The sequence below is a fragment of the Anas acuta genome, chromosome 12 (assembly GCF_963932015.1).
Source record: "Anas acuta chromosome 12, bAnaAcu1.1, whole genome shotgun sequence".
Lineage (NCBI taxonomy): Eukaryota > Metazoa > Chordata > Aves > Anseriformes > Anatidae > Anas > Anas acuta.
In genome coordinates this window covers 14,859,887-14,877,309 of record NC_088990.1, presented here as the reverse complement: position 1 = coordinate 14,877,309, position 17,423 = coordinate 14,859,887, and the positions used below count along the sequence as shown (strand labels likewise).

General features: G+C 38.8%; 1 protein-coding gene across 6 annotated transcripts in view; it reads left to right on the top strand.

Annotated features, from left to right (window-relative positions):
- Positions 1–17,423, top strand: part of TLN2 (talin 2) — a 172,316-nt gene that overhangs the window by 22,096 nt on the left and 132,797 nt on the right. For 5 of the 6 annotated variants that reach the window (XM_068695657.1, XM_068695656.1, XM_068695659.1 and 2 more), the window contains exon 2: positions 10,389–10,490. The exons of the other annotated variant lie outside the window; for it this stretch is intronic. The gene's annotated coding sequence lies outside the window, so the exon portion shown is untranslated. The remainder of the gene's footprint in view (positions 1–10,388; positions 10,491–17,423) is intronic. 6 annotated transcript variants of the gene reach the window in all.

Here is a 17,423-nt window from a genome sequence, read left to right as displayed (position 1 = left end):
AAGAGGAGGCTTTACCCTTTTTTGTTACCATGGGTCCCTCAGGCCTACCTTGTATCCTGAGAAGCACCATGTCAGGAAGGAAGCACACAGTGCATGAAAGAAATGCTTCCTGATACAGAAACACATCTCTAGTCTGAGGGTGCAATTTCAAGGAGGCTGGTTTAGATCAAACCAAGGTCAGTTGCTGTCTGTTCTTCCTCCTCTCCCCCTTGTACCAGTCCTAGTATTGACCTGACTGCTTGTTAGGGTGGAGATGGTTATGTCCCCCAGCTTTATGAGCTTCCAACTTAGATTGGTGAAACAAGTTGCTTCTGGAGTGTAATTATGATGCTGAAGTTTGCTTTAGTGTCTTCATGTGGGCTCAATTATGCATCATTGCTTTCCTGCAGCTGGCATCATTCAGTTCTTCTGTGTATATTATTATTCTAGTTTGTCTCCTTCCTCTGGGAAGGAAATAGTTATTCGAACAGAGTTTGGTTTCTTGTGTAATTGTTTTAAAGTAACTTGTTGAATGCAAACACTTATAATGGCCAGTTTTCTGTTCATGTGTTTTTTGATACTTACTTTCATCTCTAGTAATACTTCTGTGAGACTGACTGGAAGAGTGGATAGATTTAAAACAAATAAAACAGAAACAATAACCAAACTTAGTGGGAGCACATTTCCTACGGGGGACATTTATTCTTTCTTAGCCATCCCTATGTCTTGTATAATTTTTTAAAATAAAAATAAAATTCCTGATAATTGATTTTGTGTATCAATGTTATTTCATGTGACTTTTATTATTTATTTTTGTCTTCTAACTCCTTTCAAAAAACATAGCAAAGGACAAGAGAAAATAAAGGTATTTTCAGCTGAAGAAAAGTTATCTGTTTTAAAGGTTTGAAAGTTGTCTTATTTTGTACATTTTAGCTAATTTGAATAAGAGGTGAAAAAACAACTCTCAAATGTCACGTGTTGCTGTGGGTAAACTTTTTGCTACCTTGCTGACCTGGGCTGAGTTGTATGGACATAGTAACAATGATGAACATTCTTGACTCACAAACCTAAACACAGGTTGTATGAGAAGTGAAACAAGTAACTCCTTGTAACCCTCTACAGAACCATCCAGATGGCAGTCTGCTGCTGCTCTGAGTGTTGCTATGAGAATGCCTCTGTTTTTACTTCCATCGCTTCTGGAGCTAGAACAATGGATGGAAAAAGGTTGGGAAGAGCAGACCTGAGATACCCATTTTGAGTGCTAATGCAGTTGGCTCAGCAGTCTTCACAGTTACACTTACATTTCTGTGTTAATGGTACTAATGGAAGTAATTTTTAAATAGCATTTGGTGATTTGTTAATTGAGGCATTGACTGAGCTGACAAATGTGTTTCTTGTGCTAGGGGCCCCAGAGCTGAACACAGGGCTTCAGCTGGGGTCTCGTGAGAGCAAAGCAGAGGGGGAGAATCCCTTCCCTTGCCCTGCTAGCCATGCTGCTTTTGATGCAGCCCAGGTGTCCTGGTTTCAGTTAGAACAGAGTTAATTTTCTTCCTAGTAGCTGGTAGAATGCTATGTTTTGTCTTGGGATGAGAAGAGTGCTGATAACACCCCGATGTTTTAATTGTTGCAGAGCAGTGCTTATACCAAGCCAAGGACATCTCAGCCTTTTGCTCTGTCCTGCCAACGGGCAGGCTGGGGGTGCAGTAAGAGCTGGGAGGGGACAGACCCAGGACAGGTGACCCAAACTAGCCAAAGGGGTATTCCATCCCATCTGGGGTCATGATAAGCAATATATAGGGGTGGCTAGCTGGGGGAGGGGGGTCCGGACTGCTTGGGGTTAGGCTGGGCATTGGTCAGCGGGTGGTGAGCAATTGCATTGTGCATCACTTGTTTGTACACATATTATTAGTAGTACTATTATCATCATTGTACTATTATTATTGTTGTTATTATTATTTTCCTGTCTTATTAAACTGTCTTTATCTCAACTCACGGGCTTTACTTTCCCGTTTCTCTCCCCCATCCCAGAGAGGGAGGGGGAAGGGTGAGTGAATGGCTGTGCGGTGTTTAGCTGCCAGCTGGGTTAAACCACTACACCAGGATATGTTTGACTTTCTGGGCTGCAAGTGCACATTGGTGGTTCATGTTGAGTTTGTCATCAACAAGCACACCCAATTCCTTTTTCTTAGGGCTGCTCTCAATCCATTTTCTGTCCTGTATTTGTGTTCGGGATTGCCCTCATTCAGGTGCAGCACCTTGCACCTAGTTTTGTTGAACTTCATGTAGGCGCACCCCTCAAGCCTGTCTAGGTCCCTGTGGATGGCATCTCTTTCCTCCACCATGTCAACTGTGCCATGCAGTGTGGTTGCTGGCAAACTTTTAGTACTGCTTACAGCCAACTGCTAATATTTGAATGTAGAAAGACTCCAAATACTTACTGTTCCCTGATCTGTGGTGGGCTTCAGCTGCGCAGGAGATGGCATTTCTGAGTGTTCACTGTTTAATTTTGTAGCATAATACTGCATTCTCTGTCCTCATACGGAGTTTGTAGTTACCTGTTTGGGGCAGCCAAAACAATCTGAGCATGAAGGAATACTACAAGGGTATAGTGTGTCCACCGAGTGCTAGAACAGCACTGGCAGTTCTGCATTGTCCCTCATTCTCATCCCATGGATTGATGGAGTCTTACAGTTGTGGTGCTATAACCTCAGAATTCAATATGGCATTTGATACTCAGGCAGTATTTCACCAACATCTCTGACAGCTTATCGGTATTTAACTAGACTATAGCTAAAAATTGTGTTAAACTGAAGTACTACGTTTTCAGAATGCTATTCTCATAACTTGGAATTCAAACTGACCAAATGTGCAAGTTGAATGTTACAGGACAGTATCAGGAGTGTTACTGAGAGTCTCTGATGTTGGAAATGACAGCTGTTGTTTTTGTAAGCTTTTATGTACCAAAAAAAAACACCACAAAAACAACAAACAACTCCAGGGTTGGAATACAATGTCTTTGCAGCACTGAATGCTTAAAGTAGGTTTTTCAAGTGGTTATGCCTACTGATATAGGTCTGAGAAAATAACCAGCAAGGAAGGTGTTTGAGTGGTTTTTGGCAGTCTAGAAGATTGTGCTGCAGTAGAAAGCCCAGTAATTCGTGCTGTTAGCTCTCAAATGTGTTAGGAAAAAGAACATAGTTCATCACTTACCACTTTATTTTTTAAGTAAATGTGAAGCTACAAATGCTAGTCCTGTTAGGTGATGAAAATATAAATTTTGTTCCATGACATGGAGGTGTAAAGTTTTTCTTGTGGTCTTCTCTCTTTTTTTTTTTTTTTTCTCCTCTTTTTCTTCCAGTGCTGGAAAGGGCTATCTCAAATTGTTGCACGTGCTGCTGAGGTCCCTTAAAGTGAACTTGTACCTGATGTGTAATTAGCAAAGCACTGAAAGATTGAGTAGAGGGAGGAATGTGCTTGTGTGAGCCAATTATACATGTGAATGAATGTGTGGACTGCTATGAGGGACGGGGGCTATGATGCCACTCAGTCAAAGTGGTAGCTTTTGCTTTGTGCGGCTGAGCAACTGGTAAGCAACACTAACGGCTGCTTTGACATTTCTTGGCAACCTTGTGCCTGCACTGTTAGAAGGCTGGATGTGAAATGGTGGTGAGAAGTGAAAATATTTCTTAAAACACTTCAACTGTTCAGTGTAAGATTTCTAGTAGTTGAGCTACTTAAAACCAACAAAACAACAGCAACCAAGTCCAACAAAACTACAGTTCTGTCTTAGTAAAATAAGGGAGGTAACTGCAGATATAGGGCAAACAGTGGTTGGCTTAATTTATAACATCCTTTAAATGACAAGCCTTCTGTTGAGCCACTTCTTTTACATGGGTATCCATGCTTTTCAGTTTCTCTTAGGATGTGCCCCATGGCACAGCTCCTGTCATTCCCAGCTGTGCAAGTCATTGCCACCTGCTGCAGTACCTGTCTCAGTATGTGGCTGCATGGTGGGTGCAGGGGCTTGCATGGTACCAGTGAAGCTAAACAAGGTGCATGTAGTTACATTTCACTTAAAAATATGTATTCAGAAACATTTCCAAACTGAAAGGGAAGAAAGCTATTTACATTGGCCTCTGAGCAGCACTGGAGTTATTTCATGTTGAGGGGAGTCATTCTAGCTTTATTTCTGTGATGTACGGGGGGTTAAATGCAAAAGGCTGTAAATGAAGGCAGCATTAAGTCAGTGCCTGTCTGATACCGGACATGTAATTGTAATGTTGCTTTGCAGGAGGTTGAGAGGTAGTATCTTTGTGGAAGCTATTCGTAGCGTGACAATTTGCTGCTTAATATGCATTTGGGTTAGCTTTTTCAAGTTACTTGGTAGCATAAACTGCTGCTGTAGTTGAATTCAAGTATCTGAAAAAACATTACTTGTGCCTTAATGTGCTATGACGCTAGCTGACCAATGCATGAAAACAGAGGAAAGAATATGACTTAGCATCCAATTATAGATATTGAAGAGTAAATTTGACTCAATTTAAAAAAAAAAAAGTTTGGTAGGTGTAAGGTAACTTCTGTCACATAACTTGAACAAAAATGCTGACTTGCTTTAGTGGCAGCTGTACAGGCTGAGTGTCACACTGCCATCAGTACTTGTTCCTCCTGGAGGTAATGGAAAGTCCCAGGCGTTGCCTTGCTTGTGCTGAATGATGGTGAGTTATCCTGGCCTATACAGCAACCCCTCACGTGCTGCAGAAGTTACCCTTAATTACAGACGTAGGCATCATCTGACATATTTGCCAGGAAGGACCAAAGTGTTGTGTCAGTTAGTCAATACTTTTATTTTGGCACCTGCACAGGAATACTGGAAAAAAACAGGTTGTATCTTTCTACTCCTAATTTTTGTAGAGTGCTGGCTGGCAATGAAAGTCAGGGCAGAGAGAATTTGCAAGGGCAGCACAAGGTGCGTTCAGTGAAACTTGTGAAGCATCAAATACTTTCAACCTTTCATAGTTGATATCAGTGCTTGTGACTTCTGCAGGAAGTCACCTGTATTTGAGAACGTCTGTAGAATACAATACAAAGCTGCTCTGTATGCAAAGGTATCACAGTCTTGCTTCTAGAAGGCTGTTCTTGTGTTGATTTGTGTTGTTTTAAAAAGTTGCTTCATTCACTATATCATTAAGCTATCCATAAAAAAGCCAAGATTTGTAAAATGCCTTTAAATTGTTGATTTGGGGATTACATGGAAGTAACTCTGAGCACATATGAACGTGATGTACATAAGCAAACCCCGTAGGATTTCTTGACATGAAAACAAGCCCATGTGTCAGTGCTTTTTGTATACCTCTGTTTAACATGAGCATAATGTGATTTGGTTAAGGTCTTCAACAACACTGTCTTTGCCCAGATGTGGAGGCATGGAGTAAACTACAAGAAGTCTGAAACAAAACAGATTGCAGCATGGTTATCACAGTACAGAAACAGGTCAGGCAATATTAAGCCATCAGCTTATGTTCTTGAGTAGCTAAAATCTGTTTCTTTTGGATCTCTTGGTATGGGGAGCAATGTGCCCTGTTGAGAGGGGTTGCCAATCCTGGGTGGCTGACAAGCGGTCGTTAACTCTAGGGACCAAGTCAGTAATGCTTGGCACAAATTGGATTGACAGTCCATTAATGTCTGATTCTTGCAACAGTTTCACACACAAGTCTGCTCATTCTTCCCTATGAATTTGAAATTGCTTGTTAAATCAGTTTTAGGTCAATTATTGTCTGCTTTGGGAATAGAATCTTACCTGTTGGTGTTCTCACCGATCATGAGTAACTTAGGAGGGAAGCACTGGTCTACCAACTTTTTCTTTTATTTGAAATCTCTGTTTACTGACTAGTACATCTGTGTTTACTGACTAGTATAAATAGAGAAATTAGACTGAAGATAGGTGTGTGTTGCTATTGAATCTAAATTTTCCTATTATATTAGCTACTGGGTGGAAGCGTGTTTAGAACTCTCCTGCCCTGAGTTGATTCTATGGACACAAGATCATAAGCTGTTTTTTGTTTTTGTTTTTTTTTTTGTGGCTGGCGTTTTAGTAATGCAGAGGTAAGAGACATCAATTGTAGGATGACTTAATATGGCATTTGAAGAAGCCACATCTATCAGTGTTAAACATCCACTGTTTGAAAATGGAGCCTTTACAAAAGTACCAACTCTTTTTTTTTTTTTTTTTTCCCAAAAAAGGGGGAAATTGCTGTTACTGTGTTCAGAGAACATGTGGTGAGAAGGTGCTACGTGTAAATTTATACATCTCAGGAGTTTGTGCCTGGAATACTTGATAGTGATAGTTTAGTTTGTAATAGATATTTGTAGTGGAAGGGTGGGGGTGCAATAGCTTGCAAGCACACACTTTTTCTGCAAGAAGCCGTCTGCTTCGTTCATTTAAATAGGAATCAAATATTGAAATTCTCTTAAAAGGAATAATATTTTAGTTTTTAACCATTCATTTTTTGGGCATCTTCTTCAAAACTATCCCTGCTTGCAGTCCTGTTATTTGTAATATTAAAAACTTATGGAATCCTTTTTTTCATTCTGCTTTCTTCAACACTCATTTTCACAAGTTGTGCTGCAGAAGGTGTTACTTTAAGGTTTGATAACACAAAACTTTTTTTTTTTAAAAAAAATCCTGGAATCTTGTAAATGTTATTATTGATAATGACAATTCAATGATCACAATTGAATATTTTTGTAGTGATTACTGCAGCAATCATGGCATCTAGACTCTGTAAATTTCCCCTAGTTACTTTCACAACAAAATTATTCTTTTTCTTTTTGTACATCTTGGAAATGAGTGATGCTGTTTGGAATACTACTCATGTCTCTAGCTTGATGTTTTATGGCTTTGGGATATGCATGTTGACTAAAATGTATATGCTTTGGTAACTTTTGAATCTTTTTAGTGATTTTTTTTTCCCATTATTCAGCTTGAATAATTCTCATGAGTTACAAAACAACTTCAAGACAGTTCTGAGAAAGCTAAGGGGAAACAAATGTATAACGTGTTTGGTTGTGATAAAACAGCGAGACGATATCGATAATGACTTATCTACAGTCATATGACAAGCAAGTGATACGAGGGTTAGGGATTTTTCTTAGATTAAATATGTATGCTTTTCGTTAATTTTTAATATGGTGAGAAGATTTTGTTGTAAGGGAGATAACTCAGTTCTTTCCTTAATAAGTGATGAAGTGGTAAAGGGCAAGACTATTTATACCTGTAGTCATACACCTATAAAATTTCACATTTTAAACAATGTATTTCCAGTAGCCTTCTGAATATTAAGCGTGGGATATTAGGATATGTTGAAGACTTTAAGAAAAACTTTTTTAAGTAGATAGAAATTTTTCCCCAAAGGTAAGTTTTTAACCAGTCCTATATTCACTGCAGAAAATGTCCTTTTGTTGAGTATTTAACATCAGAAATCTAACTCATTTTTTTCTGATTAGTACATTGTTCTGTAGATTGTATGTATGTATCTCTCTAGAGAGTACGTTAAGTGGGTGATGTGAAAAAAGACTTCCAGTTGGTCTTGCTGGTTTGTGTACAGCACTTCATGTGTTTAAGAAGTAAGGTGAAAGAAAAGCCTGCTTGTTCTTGTTTGGTGTTTTCACTCATATGAGCAGCCCATCAGTGCTATGCTCTAAGTATTTCCAGACACTGTAGGTTTGGTGGGAGAATATTTCACAAGTAGCCTGTGTATGTAGTGCTGCAGGACAGTGCTTGTGGGAGTTCAGGTGCCTAAGCTTTAGATCTGCTCTCAAAAATGTGAGGCTTTCAGAAGTGCTGCCATATGGTCAAGTGGTATGAGTGGGCAGTTAGATTATAATGAATGCAGTGCCCAAGTAGTGGTATTGCCCATGTACCAGGACTGCCTGGCTTTCAGACAGGCAGTCCTAGTATTGGTATTACAAAGCAGCCAAGACAAACTATAGAATCATAGAATAAGGAAGTCATAGAATCATAGAATAAGGAATCATATCCAGTGATTCTAGAATCATAGAATATAGGAAACATCTGTAGTGATGTTGAGGAAATTGTTGAATGTGAACAGCTATCACCTTGTTGAAAGGAGTCTGCTGAATAGTTTTCCACACATAATGATATTTCTTTCAGATCATTTTCAGTGTTGCTAGGCAGAAGGCTTTTGTGACCAGTGTCAGAATTTTAATACGTATCTTTATACAAGCTGACTGACTGATGGCATATCACAAGTTCATTGATTAAAGGAAGTGACACTGCTTCTAGGAGAGATGCTTCTGCTGATGTACACAATCAACTTGGTGGCAGAGAAGGAGCAAATACTGTCTCATTATTTGCATGAGTTGAGTATAGATGTGAGGAAGGATCCTGCCTGTCTTTTTTGCTGCATGAGGAAATAATACCAAATGTCAACTCAAATGATCTGTATGTTAATCTCTTGTTAGTGTTACTCTAGCAGAGAAGGCGCATGCAATTTTCAGTTACAACTGCAGATATTTAATTAGTATAGAAGTCAAAGTTTTAGGATTAATTTAGGCTTTCTCTGTGTCACCCTATATTTCTGTTGCTAAACCATGCAGTCCACAAATTTGTAGAAGGAAATAAGGTAAGGTTACAGTCTCAAGTTGGCAAGCATATGATAGTTTTAGTAAGGACTGAAGGGAAACTAGTTAACTAAAAGTAGATTGCAGTGTAGGTTTGCTTTGAATTCTCAATTATTTCTGGAGTGCCTTCAGCTTTGTTAGATGAAATTATTACCTCCCTTATTTGTAAACCTCTGAGAGGAAATGACCTTAAGTTCATCTATCCTTGTCCATGAAATACCTTCTGCTGAGCCTTAAAACTGAAGAAAAGCTACGAATAAACTTAAGATTTTTTTTTAATCAAAGGGGAGAAGCTAATATCTTACATTACTTTCTTAGTTTTGTGATTACCCTGAGTAATTTGAGAATAGTTGAATCTGATCCCCTTCTGTATTGGAGGGGAAGCAGTTGGGCAATCATGCTGTGAATGACTGATGTCTTCTGAAATGGCCAGCTTTACTACACAGATGAGTAGCAGTGCTAGACTGAATAGTAATGACAGCTGCTATAGTTTCAAGACAAACAAATGACTTCATTTCCTAGATCTCTTTTTGTGAAAAGCTAACCACTTGTATGATAATCCTTGAGGCCTCAAACAGCATGTAGTAGTTCAGCATGTTCATTACTGAAACTGGGAGAAATGAAACCAATGAGGAGTAAAAGGTACACTACGTATTGTGTATCTGCATGCATATATATATATATAGTCGCATGTATATTTGCATCACTGAATAACACAGTCAGTAGCTTCTAAGTTGTATTTGAATACTGCAAGTTATTTATTTATTTATTTTTTAAATTAATGAGCATGTTCCAAGTTCCAGAGGCAGGCACTGAAATCAGGAAAGTTCTTTGTTAGACCTATGTAATCTGGACATCAGCTACTTGAAAGGGAGGTGAGGTCCTGGAAATAGCACCTCAGTTGTAGACAGTGCATTTCTCCTCAAATTAATGCTTTAGCACCAATGTTCTAATATTCATGTAGATGGAAAATATTTCTTATGATTGCAGCGTTTATTCCTTTACTGGCTCTAGTGTATCTTCTCTACTTAGTTTGCTTATGTTAAGTTTAAGCCTAGAAATGTTCATGTCAAATGTTTGAGTTGCATGAAAATAAAATACAGCCTTTTCAAAGTCCTGTAAAATATGGCATTACTTAAGGGTACTTTGTTATAATTTGGACAAAACACCATAGTTTTTGACTATCTCAGTCTATGTGACCTTCAGACTCACAGATGTCAGTAAGGACAGGTGACTGGTATTTAAGGGGAACTGGATTCACAAGCAACTTCTGGGTGCGTGACGACTTGCAGGTTTGCTGTAGTATTTTATCACAGTCACCTTGAAAACTGATCATTTTCCTACAAACAAGCATTGGGTGATATAAAGTAGTGACACTGCAGATGTTAAAATTATCATCTATCAGGAGTTTCTTTTTTCTCTTCACATCTCCACTACGCGCATTCTCAGGAGTGTTGACCAAACCCTGTAGTTTTCCAATTCCTGGTATAGGTTTGGATAGCAGTTGCTGCTGTCAGGTCATTCTGGCTAAATTCTGCAGTATGAACTGTGCTGGTTTGTTATTAACTTCACTTTGAAGGACTGGTGTATGGGTCATTTTACTGCCATATTTCAAGATTTTTATTTGTCATTGGGTTTGGTGTGCCTGTCATCTTGAAGAGCGCTGTCGTAGCTTGATATTTCTTTTGCTAACCTTTTCACTTAGAATACTGAAACGATTTTTTTCCTCCCTACCCCTCTTTTTTTTTTTTTTTTTTTTTTTTCCCCAGAAGTACTGCATTGTGGGATAACATCAAGGTCTGTCTTGCTGCTGGACTGTTCTGTTGACCTGTTTCAGTATTCTGAGACCACAGACTGACACGAAGGAATCTGTAAGTATGATGGTATGGGGGAATACTTTGCTGCCATTTAAAGACATATAAAGATAGTTAGTGTGATGTTGTTTATGAAACCTTGTAAAATAAGTGGTGAGTGGCAGCATTTGTTTTATACCACGTAGTTGTCTCTGATTTAGTGTGTGCAGTTGATCAATAGGCAAAGTTCAGGTATTGCTTTATTAAAATTCTGTTTTGTATTTTTAGCATTTATTGAAAATATTAGATGGAAAAAGGAGAAAATTCTGTTAACAAAACCTCTCTTTGGTGTCTTACAATCTTAAGCAAAGCTAAAATAGGAGGAAGAAGGCTATAGGGAAGCATGGTAACTTTAAAATAACCAAATATGGTAGTTTATTTGATAATCTGGAGTTACATACTAGGAATTTTAGGTTACAGGGGATAGTTGTATCCTTTTAACACAGCCTTTGCTGTATTGATTGGTGTGTTATTGCAAAGTAATGCTGCGAAACGGACTGTGACTACCATATTTGAACACATAATCTGGAAGAAATGGCATTACCCACATATGGAGAATGAAGATAACTGTTGCTGTTAGGGTTTAGCAGAAATACTGGAAAAGAAAAAAAGTATGTCTCTCGAGAGATTTGTCAGCTGTTTGTTACTGGGAATGCCATACTAACCAATGCATGGTATTTCAAGCAGCTGCCATCCTATAATAGTTGGATTCTAGAGAAACCTTTAAACAAGAAAAAAGTGTTGTTGCAAGTATTTTACACTGTGGCAGTTCAGAAATAGGAAATACTGGATTATGTTTATCATCAACTCTGACTTCAGGAAGGAATATGAAAACACTTCAGTCAAAACGTGGTTTACATGTGACAGGAAACTGCAGTTCTTTTCCTGGCACTTGCAGAACGTAGTCCCTTTGAGAGAATCTGTCTTCATCAGTTACACTACTCTAAAAATGACATTGCTTCATCAAGTAGTAGTGTTTTGAATTTCATTAATGAAGACTGGCATGATAACTCATCTTTCCAAGTGTTTTGTTTAAGACTATTTCCAGGCACAAGGATTCTTAGGTGTAAATAAAACTGTCACTTTTTCCCCTGCTGTCACTCCTGTCTCCATTGACGTAACTTGTGTCAATACAGTTAATTCTTCATCAACTTTGCTTATTTGAGTACTAGCTTCAGTTTGAGTTACTAACTTGATTATGAGGTATGACCTTCCAAATTTCAAGCTTTGTTTGGAATTTCATCACCTAAATATTGCTACAAGTACATACTACCATACTGACACTTATTTCTCATTTTCTGGGCTGTGACCATTGATATGTTGTTGATTACAGCTATTGCAAGGAAGATTTGACCCTGTTATTACAGAGAATAGGAGCACTTACTTAAAAGAGCTTCATGTTGGATAGCAGAAGTTAAAAACAAGTAGTGAATTTTGACTGGATCTTGCTTGTAATGAAGTTGATAGTTGCTATGTTATCCTTTTAGTTTGGATGAATATCTGTGTCTCATGCACATGTATGGACTCAGAACTCTGGCTCTTTTTCCTACAGAGCTATGAAGGCACGAATAAATTATTTGATTGAACTGCTCTGTAGTTCATTTTGCAGGTGGATGCTAAAATATCTTCAGGTGTCGATGTTTATTGTGCAAATAGGAAATAACTCGGACAGTTTGTTTTTAAATTGAAACCATGGGTTAAAATTCTTGACTCCTAGATACTCTGAACAGAAAGGCACTGAAAGTTTCCAGATTTTAAAACAATGAAAATACCACAGAAGAATGTAAATAGATTCATCTATTTGTAAGATATGCTAACTTTCTTGTGTTGTTACTTTTATTTTTTTTTCTTTTTTGAAAGCTTTAGGGAGGAGGTAAGAGTTATAAAGTGGCCAGTCCTACTGAGGAGGGCATTATCCTCCTGACATACCCAAATATTAGGCAGCCAGCACAAATCCAGTGATAAAGCTGCTTAAGCAGAGCTTTCCAGGCTACCTTTTTTTCTTTGTTCATTTGTGTAGGCTGAACATGAGTGAAGTTTGTCATAACTGTAAGCTTGCTTGGTTATACGTGGGGTTTTTGTTACACTACTAGTCCAGCAGTGGTGGCAGCATCCTTGACTTCTTTTCAAAATAAATTCTAGGATCATTGCCAATAGTTTGTAGTTCAGCTTCTTCAGAGACTTAATACAGTGTCATGTTATGTATTTGTATACTGCTGGCAAGTATTATTTGTTGCAAGTATCACAGTTGGCTGGATGTTGTGATTACAAAATGCAATTTTTGGTTTAATATTTTTGTAATGGCTATCCTAACCAAGTGGATTAAAAGAGGTCTGGAGCTCCAAGTTAATTCTAAAGGTTTTTTATGAGGAATATTGAACCTTTCAGAACTGCTCTGAACTGCACTCTGAGATGTAGAGCCAGTTGATACAGCATAATGCAGAAAAATTAAATATTATGGTCAAATTTTAGAAAGTGGCATCAATTTATTTATATATATGTATGTATAAATTTGAGGAAATGTAAAGCTTGTGAGAAATTGTGTAGATTGCTGTAAAGCTAAATGGGTATTCCTATGCTTTTTTTTTCCAGCAGTGGTGAAAGACCCCTCAGATATAGCCTTGAAGTTCAGGCTAAGGCATCGGTATTACTCAAAAACAAAACAATACTGTTTCATAGAATCATAGAATATCCTGAGTTGGAAGGGACCCTTAAGGATCATCAAGTCCAACTCTTGACACCGCACAGGTCTACCCAAAAGTTCAGACCATGTGACTAAGCGCACAGTCCAATCTCTTCTTAAATTCAGTCAGGCTCGGTGCAGTGACCACTTCCCTGGGGAGCCTGTTCCAGTGTGCAACCACTCTCTCTGTGAAGAACCCCCTCCTGATGTCAAGCCTAAACTTCCCCTGCTTCAGCTTAACCCCGTTCCCGCGGGTCCTGTCGCTAGTGTTAATGGAGAAAAGGTCTCCTGCCTCTCGACACCCCCTTACAAGGAAGTTGTAGACTGCGATGAGGTCTCCCCTCAGCCTCCTCTTCTCCAGGCTGAACAGGCCCAGTGCCCTCAGCCGTTCAGCCGTTCCTCGTACGTCTAATACTTGTTTAAACAAGTATTAAGTATCATAGGTTTTAATTCAGTTTTGTGCACTTCCGTTCACATTCTTTGAACATCTTAGACCTTCATATATTTATAAGTAGGAGAGCCTGACATTTCTCTTGCATTTATCCAATTTTAAAGAGGGCTGTTATTCCGTGTTGTAATGGTTCAAGTCCATATGCATACCGTATTTGAACAAGAAGTTGTGTGGGGCTAATGGGATTAATTAGAGTGAGATGCTGACATGTATCAGGTATGAATTGATGCTTTCATTGTGGTAATGCTGCAGAGCCCTGTGTAACCTTTTGCTTTTCAAACCACTGTAGCCGTTGTGAAAATGTGGAATGATCTTGGATCTTGTCTTCAGTGTCCACTGTAGCTTCTGTGTGTAGCACAATTAGCTTGTCACCTGCATGCTGTCAGCTTTGTCTTCATGGCAGCCTGAATGGCCTGACTTGGCCTTTTTTGCCTGCTTGCTACAACAAGGCTTCTGAGGGACAACTTCATCAGTCTTGAATTTCCTTTCTCTGACAATTGTAGTTTTTTAGTTACTTTATTTCTTTCCTCCATCTTCAAATCTTATAAGCTTTTTTCCATCCTCAGAATATTTTTTCCTGTTGTTACTTGGAGTTAGTATTAATTAAAGGTATTCGGCACGTGTATAGTCAGTTGTTCTGATAACAACTAAGCATAGCTAGTATCTGCTTAATACTGTTAGCATTCATTTACCTACAACCAGGGTCTATTTCTTGTCACATCAAAATGAAGTTGGTACAACCAAGTATCTGAGCTCCGAGCTTGGATCATAAAATTGGTGACGGTGCAGGAGTATTCAAGAGCTGGATGGAGGCTCTGGTGCTACAACAGCAAAAGATGTAGCTCCGTGACTTGACTTGAGTATGGCAATTGCACCAACAGCCACACATTGTGGTTTGCTAGTTCAGCCTCCTGTGGTTGAGGTACTGTTCTCAAGCTTCATATCACCAAGTGGGAATGCCACTGACTGTCTTTTCAAAAGCACTGTCCAGAAGGAGAAATTGCTGCCAAACTCTTTCCAGTGTCTTTCCCATTAGCCTACTGTTTTCTCCCCTTTGGCTTTCAGGTTCCATGTGTGTTACTGGTCCTTGTAAAGGCTGTATGTTTCCTTTGAGAGCAGTACTGTTATGCTTTCCGTATTCAGAGAATGATCCTGAACCACCCTCAGACTCTTGAGCTCCACTCTATTAGGCTGCTAAAGATTCCATAGTTTGGGCACACAAAATGAGTACTCAGTTCTGATCTTCTTACGTGGCTTGTGTGTTTTTTTGCCCTTTCAAGGGTGAAAGGCTGGGAAAGAAAGCTAAGCTGTGGCCTGTGAGTGGAGGTTTTGGTGTGTCTATTTCTATATTCTCAACTTGCTTTGGAAAGGCTTTTCTCCACTAATGAGAACTATTCATCTCTTCCCATGTTAAATTGAGGAATTAGTTACAGGTACCTTTTGAAAGCTGTGATAAACAAGACACCAAAGTACTTCCCTGTAATGTATAAATTTTATATGTACATACGTCTTAACCTAGTCCACAAAGACTTCACATTTGGACTTGAATGTTTACTCTAACAGCTTTCATGAACACATGCGTTGCTTTTAGATTTAAATAGCTATGTAATCTGAGATGAGAGCTGTAGTACAGCAGCTAAATATATCCTTGCAGCATAGTTGAGAAGTCCTGCATTCAGAAATTAAATTTGGCAAATAAGAAGGATTTTGTTCTTTTTACAGCTACAGCAAGAAAGCAGTCATCATTTATGTGGTCATATTACTTAGTTTCAATTTATTCACATGCTTGGCTGAGACAATATTAGGTGCGTAGGTATCAGTATAATAACATTAATGCAAAGCAAATCGATATAGACTTAATGGTAATGGTTAGATTGCAGTGGGTAAGCAAGTGTTTAAGTAATAAGGTGTCAGAGTGAATATAAATGGTTGTAGGTGGCTGACGTGTTTGTCTTAATGCCACTAGAAACACCAGTTGAGCAGATCTATTCCTTTTGATGAGAAAAATGGCTGAAGTTGTATTGAATCTTCCATATAGAAATGTGTTAGTTGAATGTTAATATGGGAATGCACGGTCAGTGTGGATTTCCATATAATTATTGCATAAAATGTTACCTGCTAATTAAGTAGTTCAATTTTGTTCAATTGTAAGTAATGTGAAATGGGGAGGATCAAGTCATCTCTTAATGAAGCCTGAGTGGTCACAATTGAGTATTGTGGCTTTTACAGTGTTAGAGAGAAATGGTGCTGATTTTTTAACACTTGAGCTGGTATTGTATTCCAGAAGTACAATAATTACCCGATTTCCTGGCAGCTGGATTGCGCTTGGATTTTGAACAGTATCCGTTTTCATGTAGGATTCTCCTGAATGACGCTGAGCATGTTAAGCGTTGTACTGAGGACAGAGAGAGAGAGAGAGAGAGAGAGAGACAGAAAGCAAGAAAGTTTTGCAGACTGAACTTTGCAAGTGAGGCTCGTAAGAGCATATCACTACCATTAATGTCTTTAGGTAGTTAGGTAGCAAACTTCAAGTTTTATTGGTATTTTCTATATTGCAGGTGTGCTAGATATGAGGAATAAATTCTTTACCAGGAGGTGGTGAAACACTGAACAGGCTTCCTAGAGAGGCGGCTGGTGCCCCGTGCCTGTCAGCACTCAAGAAGTGTTTGGACAATGCCCTCATGAATAAGCTTTAACTTTTGGTTAGCCTTGAGGTGTTCAGGCAGTTGGACTCAGTCTTTGAAGGTCCATCTGTACTATTGTATTCTAATGAATGTACATTGCAAACCAACACCAGCAATTGGAAATGCATGTCAGGCCTTTTTTTTTTGTTTTTCCCAGGCAGTTCTAGCAAAGTTAGAGATGTATCTAGCAAGTAATGGGCCAGCGTAAGTGACCTCATCTCTGTGAGACAGCAAATAGGAATGGAATAGGATGCCTGATTGTTACGGCATTTGTGTAAGTTGGTCTTGGTTTTCCATTCAGTAATGAGTGTTTCAAATACTGCTATTTGCAGTTGAGGTTGTTTATCAGGTAGGCTAGAAATGTCCTCTTCTGTTTCTATGTCTTTGCAGAAAGGTCACAAGAGTGTTCTGGCCTGAGGTGATTTGCTGTGTAATGCAGCAGTTTCTGTTGTGTGCAAATTGAATGTTAAGAGGCGTAAAACAGGTGATTTTTGATGCCTGACTTTATGATTAAATACAAAAGCTTTCTAGAGTGTGGAGGAGCTGTTTTGCTTTTCAAGATAGTAGGGAGAGTATATGTATATAGAAACTGTTTTTTTTTCCAGGACTTCTTAAAAAGCTAGCTTAAATACTGGCTCAGTGTAGTGGTAAGAGGTGAGCATGAACATGAGCCTTGCTGAATTGTGCTGATGGTTGCTTAGGAGTGACTGGCTTTTCCTGACCTCAAAGACATGATGCTTAGTCTGAAACGGGGCAAAACAAACTGTACTGGAGTCTTTGGTTAGAAGTGGTTAAACTGTGGCTTCAAACAGTACAGTTGTCAAATTACCTGCTCAATAGAGGGCTGTATTTTAATTTTATTGTTTGTGAGTTCTGAGAGAAAAAGCTGTCGGGGTAAGTGTGTGATTTTTTGCAGCTTTGACTAGTGTCTGTACTCTGATCACTAGAGTCAAGCTGGTAGCTGGGCTGTTACGTTGGTTGACTTTCAGATCTGGAGGTTATACATTAGCTTCACTTATCATTAACTTGGGTAGACCTGTGTGTTAACTGTTGCTCTTGTTGTCTGACATAAGCTGTGTATCTGGGACAGTGAGGTCAGTTTTCACCTATGTGCGAGCTTAATTCAGTAAAAC